We start from the raw sequence: 8,145 nt of genomic DNA, 5'->3' as shown, positions 1-8,145 counted from the left end.
GATTGGGCCACTCGCTGCAATTATTTCTCTCGCACTTTACTTACTTGTACTTTATTCAACTGCTATACTAAAACCCCCTGAATACTTGTCTGTGAGCATTTACAGCGAATCCTTCATCGAAACTGCTTGTCAACACCTTCTGCTCCTCGTTGGGTTCGACACTCTTATTTATCGAAGATACTACGATACACCCCCTATACTTGTGGGTCATCAACCATTGACTCAACCATCGACCCTATGTCACCTTGAGTACCCTCATACACTCCTTGCATCATGCCAGTACCAGAGACACTCTTGTTTGTGCAAAATATTCAAGAACCATGCCATGCCGTGGCATGACATGGGCATCACATGCCACTCTTCTCTCTGGCCGAATCCAACGTGCACCACCATGTCAAACCAACTCCCCTTCCTCTACTGGACGTGCTAGACACTTTGCTCGACAAAAAGGACCAGCACACGCGCCAGCCCGAGGACGCCCAGTGACGTCCACGACGCGCCAGAACGCGCCGCAACACGCACTGGACGCGCCAGAGCGTCGAAGCCCCTCGTCATGCTCGTCCTCCGTTTGACCTCTCCGCTCGCCACCAGCTCCACCACATCACCCTCTCCACGCTAGACAAGCTCATTGGCCCGCAGGAACCCTGTACACGACGACGCCATCGACGACGTCCGCCGGTACCCGCGATAGAGACGAAGGTCGCCTGCCCTCGTCACTACCTCTTTTTCCCCGCAATCAAGCGCAGCATGGCCCCCGTGACGTCGCCGAACCGCTCGCGTCATCGCCAGCCCCTCCGCTCCCCTGTAGACGCGTCGCCATGATCGCCACCTCCGCAGCACCACGGCCTCGCCCCGTTGCTATAAAAGGAGGACCCCCGCTTCTCAATCCACCACACCAGCAGCTTCCTCTCATCTCACTCACTCTCCTCGTCCACTCGCCGCTCCACATTAGCCACCAGAGCCGCCTGATGTCTACGGGAGCTTCTATTCTTGTAGACAGTGTTGGGCCTCCAAGAGCAGAGGTTTGTAGAACAGCAGCAAGTTTCCCTTAAGTGGATCACCCAAGGTTTATCGATCTCAGGGAGGAAGAGGTCAAAGATATCCCTCTCAAGCAACCCTGCAACCACAAAGCAAGAAGTCTCTTGTGTCCCCAACACACCTAATACACTTGTCGGATGTAAAGGTGCACTAGTTCGGCGAAGAGATAGTGAGATGCAAGTAATATGGATGAGTATGAGTGGTAATAGCAATCTGAATAAAATATGGCAGCGAGTAAACATGCAACAAAACGAGTAAACAAACGGAGATTCGACGCTTGGAAGCAAGGCCTAGGGATCCCGCTTTCACTAGTGGACACTCTCAACAATGATCACATAATACGACTACTCTACACCCTCTTGTTGGATGATGAACACCACTAAGCGTGTAGGATTACACGAACCCTCAATGCCGGAGTTAACAAGCTCCACAATATTCAACGTTCATATTTAAATAACCTTAGAGTGCAAGATAGATCAACACAATCACACCAAGAACTAACATAGCATGCACACTGTCACCATCACACTATGAAGGAGGCATAGATCACATCAATACTTATCATAGCAATAGTTAACTTCATAATCTACAAGAGATTACAATCATAACCCACGCCAAGTACTACACGATGCACACACTATCACCATTACACCGTGTAGGAGGAATAGACTACTTTAATAACATCACTAGAGTAGCACATAGATGATATTCAACTAGATCACATAAAGAGAGAGATGAACCACATAGCTACGGCGGAGCCCTCAGCCCGGGGGTGAATTACTCCCTCCTCATCATGGAGGCAGCGATGGCGGTGAAGATGGCGGTGGAGACGGCGGTGGAGATGACTCCGGGGGCAATTCCCCGTCCCGGCAGGGTGCCAGAACAGAGACTTCTGTCCCCCGAATTAGAGTTTCGCGATGTGGCGGTGCCCCTGGAGTCTTTCTGGAGTTTCCTCAAGAGGTGTCGAAGTTTTAGGTCACGACGGCTTAAATAGGCGAAGAGTCGGAGTCGGAAGAGTCCCGAGGGGCCCACACAATAGGGTGGGGTGACCACCCTCCAGGCCGCGCCGGCCTATGGGGACGAGGCCCTGGGCCTCCCCCTGGCTTGCCCTTCTGGCTCCGTGAGTCTTCCGGCGAAATAGAATTTCTGTAATTTTCCTGGATTTTTCCGAGCACTTTGGTTTTTGGGCCTTTTCTGCAATAAACAGACATAATAAACAGAAGCGGCACTGTGGCATCTTGTTAATAGGTTAGTCCAATAAATGCCATAATATGATATAAAGTGCAAGCAAAACATGTAGGTATTGTCATAAAACAAGCATGGAACATCAGAAATTATAGATACGTTGGAGACGTATCAGCATCCCCAAGCTTAGTTCCTACTCGTCCTCGAGTAGGTAAACGATAAAAGATAATTTATGAAGTGACATGCTACCAACATAATCTTGATCATACTATTGTAAAGCATATGAGATGAATGCAGCGATCAAAACAATGTAAATGACATGAGTAAACAAATGAATCATATAGCAAAGACTTTTCATGAATAGTACTTCAAGACAAGCATCAATAAGTCTTGCATAAGAGTTAACTCATAAAGCAATAAATCAAAGTAAAGGTATTGAAACAACACAAAGGAAGATTAAGTTTCAGCGGTTGCTTTCAACTTATAACATGTATATCTCATGGATATTGTCAATGTAAAGTAATATAACAAGTGCAATATGCAAGTATGTAAGAATCAATGCACAGTTCACACAAGTGTTTGCTTCTTGAGGTGGAGAGAAATAGGTGAACTGACTCAACATAAAAGTAAAAGAAAGGTCCTTCGCAGAGGAAAGCATCGATTGCTATATTTGTGCTAGAGCTTTTATTTTGAAAGCAAGAAACAATTTTGTCAACGGTAGTAATAAAGCACATGTATTATGTAAATTATATCTTACAAGTTGCAAGCCTCATGCATAGTATACTAATAGTGCCCGCACCTTGTCCTAATTAGCTTGGACTACCGGATCATCGCAATACACATGTTTTAACCAAGTGTCACAAAGGGGTACCTCCATGCCGCTCGTACAAAGGTCTAAGGAGAAAGCTCGCATTTTGGATTTCTCGCTTTTGATTATTCTCAACTTAGACATCCATACCGGGACAACATGGACAACAAATAATGGACTCCTCTTTAATGCATAAGCATGTAGCAACAATTAGTGTTCTCATATGAGATTGAGGATATATGTCCAAAACTGAAACTTCCACCATGATTCATGGCTTTAGTTAGCGGCCCAATGTTCTTCTCTAACAATATGCATGCTCTAACCATTAAAGTGGTAGATCTCTCTTACTTCGAGACAAGACGGAAATGCATAGCAACTCACATGATATTCAACAAAGAGTAGTTGATGGCGTCCCAGAAACATGGTTATCGCACAACAAGCAACTTAATAAGAGATAAAATGCATAAGTACATATTCAATACCACAATAGTTTTTAAGCTATTTGTCCCATGAGCTATATATTGCAAAGGTAAAGAATGGAAATTTTAAAGGTAGCACTCAAGCAATTTACTTTGGAATGGCGGAGAAATACCATGTAGTAGGTAGGTATGGTGGACACAAATGGCATACTGGTTGGCTCAAGGATTTGGATGCATGAGAAGTATTCCCTCTCGATACAAGGTTTAGGCTAGCAAGGTTTATTTGAAACAAACACAAGGATGAACCGGTGCAGCAAAACTCACATAAAAGACATATTGTAAACATTATAAGACTCTACACCGTCTTCCTTGTTGTTGAAAACTCAATACTAGAAATTATCTAGACTTTAGAGAGACCAAATATGCAAACCAAATTTTAGCAAGCTCTATGTATTTCTTCATTAATAGGTGCAAAGTATATGATGCAAGAGCTTAAGCATGAGCACAACAATTGCCAAGTATCACATTATCCAAGACATTTTATCAATTACTACATGTCGCATTTCCCGTTTCCAACCATATAACAATTAACGAAGCAGTTTCAACCTTCGCCATGAAAATTAAAAACTAAGAACATATATATGTTCATACGAACCAGCGGAGCGTGTCTCTCTCCCACACAAGCATTTATTCAAACAAAAACAAAAACAAAAACAAAAACAAAAACAAACCGATGCTCCAAGCAAAGTACATAAGATGTGACGGAATAAAAATATAGTTTCAGGGGAGGAACCTGATAATGTTGTCGATGAAGAAGGGGATGCCTTGGGCATCCCCAAGCTTAGATGCTTGAGTCTTCTTGAAATATGCAGGGATGAACCACGGGGGCATCCCAAAGCTTAGAGCTTTCACTCTTCTTGATCATAGTATATCATCCTCCTCTCTTGACCCTTGAAAACTTCCTCCACACCAAACTCGAAACAACTCATTAGAGGGTTAGTGCACAATAAAAATTAACATGTTCAGAGGTGACACAATCATTCTTAACACTGGACATTGCACAAAGCTACTGGACATTAATGGAACAAAGAAATTCATCCATCATAGCAAAAGAGGCAATGCGAAATAAAAGGCAGAATCTGTCAAAACAGAATAGTCCGTAAAGATGGATTTTATTGAGGCACCGAGACTTGCTCAAATGAAAATGCTCAAATTGAATGAAAGTTGCGTACATATCCGGGACCGGAGTATGAGTGCCTTTTACCTTTCCTCCCCGGCAACGGCGCCGTGAAAATAGCTTGATGTCTACGGGAGCTTCTATTCTTGTAGACAGTGTTGGGCCTCCAAGAGCAGAGGTTTGTAGAACAGCGAGCAAGTTTCCCTTAAGTGGATCACCCAAGGTTTATCGATCTCGGGGAGGAAGAGGTCAAAGATATCCCTCTCAAGCAACCCTGCAACCACAAAGCAAGAAGTCTCTTGTGTCCCCAACACACCTAATACACTTGTCGGATGTAAAGGTGCACTAGTTCGGCGAAGAGATAGTGAGATGCAAGTAATATGGATGAGTATGAGTGGTAATAGCAATCTGAATAAAATATGGCAGCGAGTAAACATGCAACAAAACAAGTAAACAAACGGAGATTCGATGCTTGGAAGCAAGGCCTAGGGATCCCGCTTTCACTAGTGGACACTCTCAACAATGATCACATAATAGGACTACTCTACACCCTCTTGTTGGATGATGAACACCACTAACCGTGTAGGATTACACGAACCCTCAATGCCGGAATTAACAAGCTCCACAATATTCAATGTTCATATTTAAATAACCTTAGAGTGCAAGATAGATCAACACAATCACACCAAGAACTAACATAGCATGCACACTCGTCACCATCACACTATGAAGGAGGCATAGATCACATCAATACTTATCATAGCAATAGTTAACTTCATAATCTACAAGAGATTACAATCATAACCCACGCCAAGTACTACACGATGCACACACTATCACCATTACACCGTGTAGGAGGAATAGACTACTTTAATAACATCACTAGAGTAGCACATAGATGATATTCAACTAGATCACATAAAGAGAGAGATGAACCACATAGCTACAGCGGAGCCCTCAGCCCCGGGGGTGAATTACTCCCTCCTCATCATGGAGGCAGCGATGGCGGTGAAGATGGCGGTGGAGACGGCGGTGGAGATGACTCCGTGGGCAATTCCCCGTCCCGGCAGGGTGCCAGAACAGAGACTTCTGTCCCCCGAATTAGAGTTTCGCGATGTGGCGGCGCCCCTGGAGTCATTCTGGAGTTTCGTCAAGAGGTGTCGAAGTTTTAGGTCACGACGGCTTAAATAGGCGAAGAGTCGGAGTCGGAAGAGTCCCGAGGGGCCCACACAATAGGGTGGGGTGACCACCCTCCAGGCCGCGCCGGCCTATGGGGACGAGGCCCCGGGCCTCCCCCGGCTTGCCCTTCGGCTCCGTGAGTCTTCCGGCGAAATAGAATTTCTGTAATTTTTCCGGATTTTTCCGAGCACTTTGGTTTTTGGGCCTTTTACGCAATAAACGGACATAATAAACGAAACCGGCACTGTGGCATCTTGTTAATAGGTTAGTCCAATAAATGCCATAATATGATATAAAGTGCAAGCAAAACATGTAGGTATTGTCATAAAACAAGCATGGAACATCAGAAATTATAGATACATTGGAGACGTATCACCGCCCAATTGCATCACCGGAGCTCGTGAGCCGCCGCAAAAGCTCGCCGGAGATTGACGCCATCCCCGGAGACGCCGCTGGTACCAGACGAACCATCGTTGACGACAACGTCCCTGCGCACCTCGCCGACGATCGCCGGAGCGCCGGTGAGCTCGCCGACCCCCTGCCCGTGCCGCCAGTAAGCCTCCCTCTCGCCGTCGACGACGATGGCCGTGAGCCGTTGGATCACGATCTAATCGTGCGTCCCAGAATAGCCCATACCGTTTCGCATTTTAAGTGAGACTGACATTGGGTCCCACCCTGTCAGGCAGCCCACTGCGCACCAGCACGTAGCTGGGCCGGCCCATTTTATTTTCTCTGTTTAGCCCAGTTCGTTTCCTGCCTAAGCCCATACGTTTAAATTCAAATAAATCGAATTAATTCAAACTGCTTGTTGATGCTGTTTTCAAAATTGAATAGAATGAGATCTACTGGGCCAAATTTGGTGAATTTGGTACTGTTGGAAAGCTTGTGAAAATCTGTACCCAACCCCACTGGTCTCAACCCTAAACTCGTTGTATAATTAATGCGGTAAAAATAACAAGGTAGGGCCTTTTGCAACTTCAAACAATTATTAAAAATCAACCCTAAGTGATTTTGAGTTGATTCCAACTCTCATAAATCACATTTCACATACTCTACATGTTTATGTAAAAATATCACATAGTTGTTTGTATGATCATGGACTAGAGCAAAAGAATGGCTATGTAGCTATTTCTAGTCCATTTAAACTTATCCAAAATTATTTCTTAAATAGTATGAGAGGTTCCCTCTCATTTAAATCATGGTCCTAAGCAATTCAAGATGAGGTGTTGACTTGGTCTATAGCATCTCATAACGGATCACTTAGAGACATTAAATTGTTGCAATAGGAGTATTTAAGATGCATGAGGTTTAGTACCTCATTTAAATCTTTTTCCCCAAATAATAGATATGAAGTGTTGATCTTAGTCAACATGTATTCATACCTTATTATTATTTGGTTAAATTAAATCTTAAGAAGATTCAATGAGAGGAAATTATTTCTCTCCTTCAAGTTTTCTTAACACACACGCCAACCCCCTTTTGTGATTAGTGTTGTGATGCTAGAATAGTGGATGTGAACCAATTGAGTGATTAGTATAGCCTTAAGACTTGTTTGATGATTGTATACCTCGTATTCGATTTTAGACGCTAGTACCGAGGAGTACCAGGAGGAGGAGGTCTACTTCCAGGAAGAAGAAGACCACTTTGATCAGTACACCAACCAAGGCAAGCTAATATTCTTGCGAGTGCAAAGCTCTACAAGAGCAAGGCACCACTACCTACTACTTTATGCTTAATAATCCCATCCAAAGTTTTTACCTTACAAGCTTTTGACTTTGGTTTATCAAAGTTTACTTTTGATTCATGATTCACTTGGTCTAGTTATGGAGTAGTACAAGAGCATCAAATTTAGCCTAGAGCAATACAAGTTAAGTAGCACCCCTCATGACTAGTTGCTAGTGCTAAAACTAAAAATGACTACTCTAGATGGGAACATGTGTTTTGAAATGACTTTGAAAACCTTGGAATGATGAGTCATTCTATTGAAAGATTTTGAAGGTGAATATGACTTGGATGACATGTTGAATTTGATAAAAACTGATGATTGGGTTGGATGCGATACCATTCCAATTCTTGAGTACCCCCACAATACCTGATTATGGGTAAGGCTTTAGCTGGAAATTTATGTGTCTTAGTATGGGTTCCCTCTGAACAAGCGTCATAGAGGTTATGTCGAGGCTGCCTCCGTTGAAAGTGAAATGACGTGAAATGAGGTGAATGTCCGACCCAAGCCCTGTGCAGTTCCCAGGATAGCAGTTGGTTATCACTGGGAGGCCAAGCTCATGGGGAGAGGTGCCTATACTAGGTTATGTAAGTGAAAGGTTAATGGTTGATGATCC

Source organism: Lolium rigidum, chromosome 3 (assembly GCF_022539505.1).
Source record: "Lolium rigidum isolate FL_2022 chromosome 3, APGP_CSIRO_Lrig_0.1, whole genome shotgun sequence".
NCBI classification, from domain to species: domain Eukaryota; kingdom Viridiplantae; phylum Streptophyta; class Magnoliopsida; order Poales; family Poaceae; genus Lolium; species Lolium rigidum.
The sequence above is the reverse complement of the archived record's forward strand: the minus strand, read 5'-3'. Positions refer to the sequence as shown.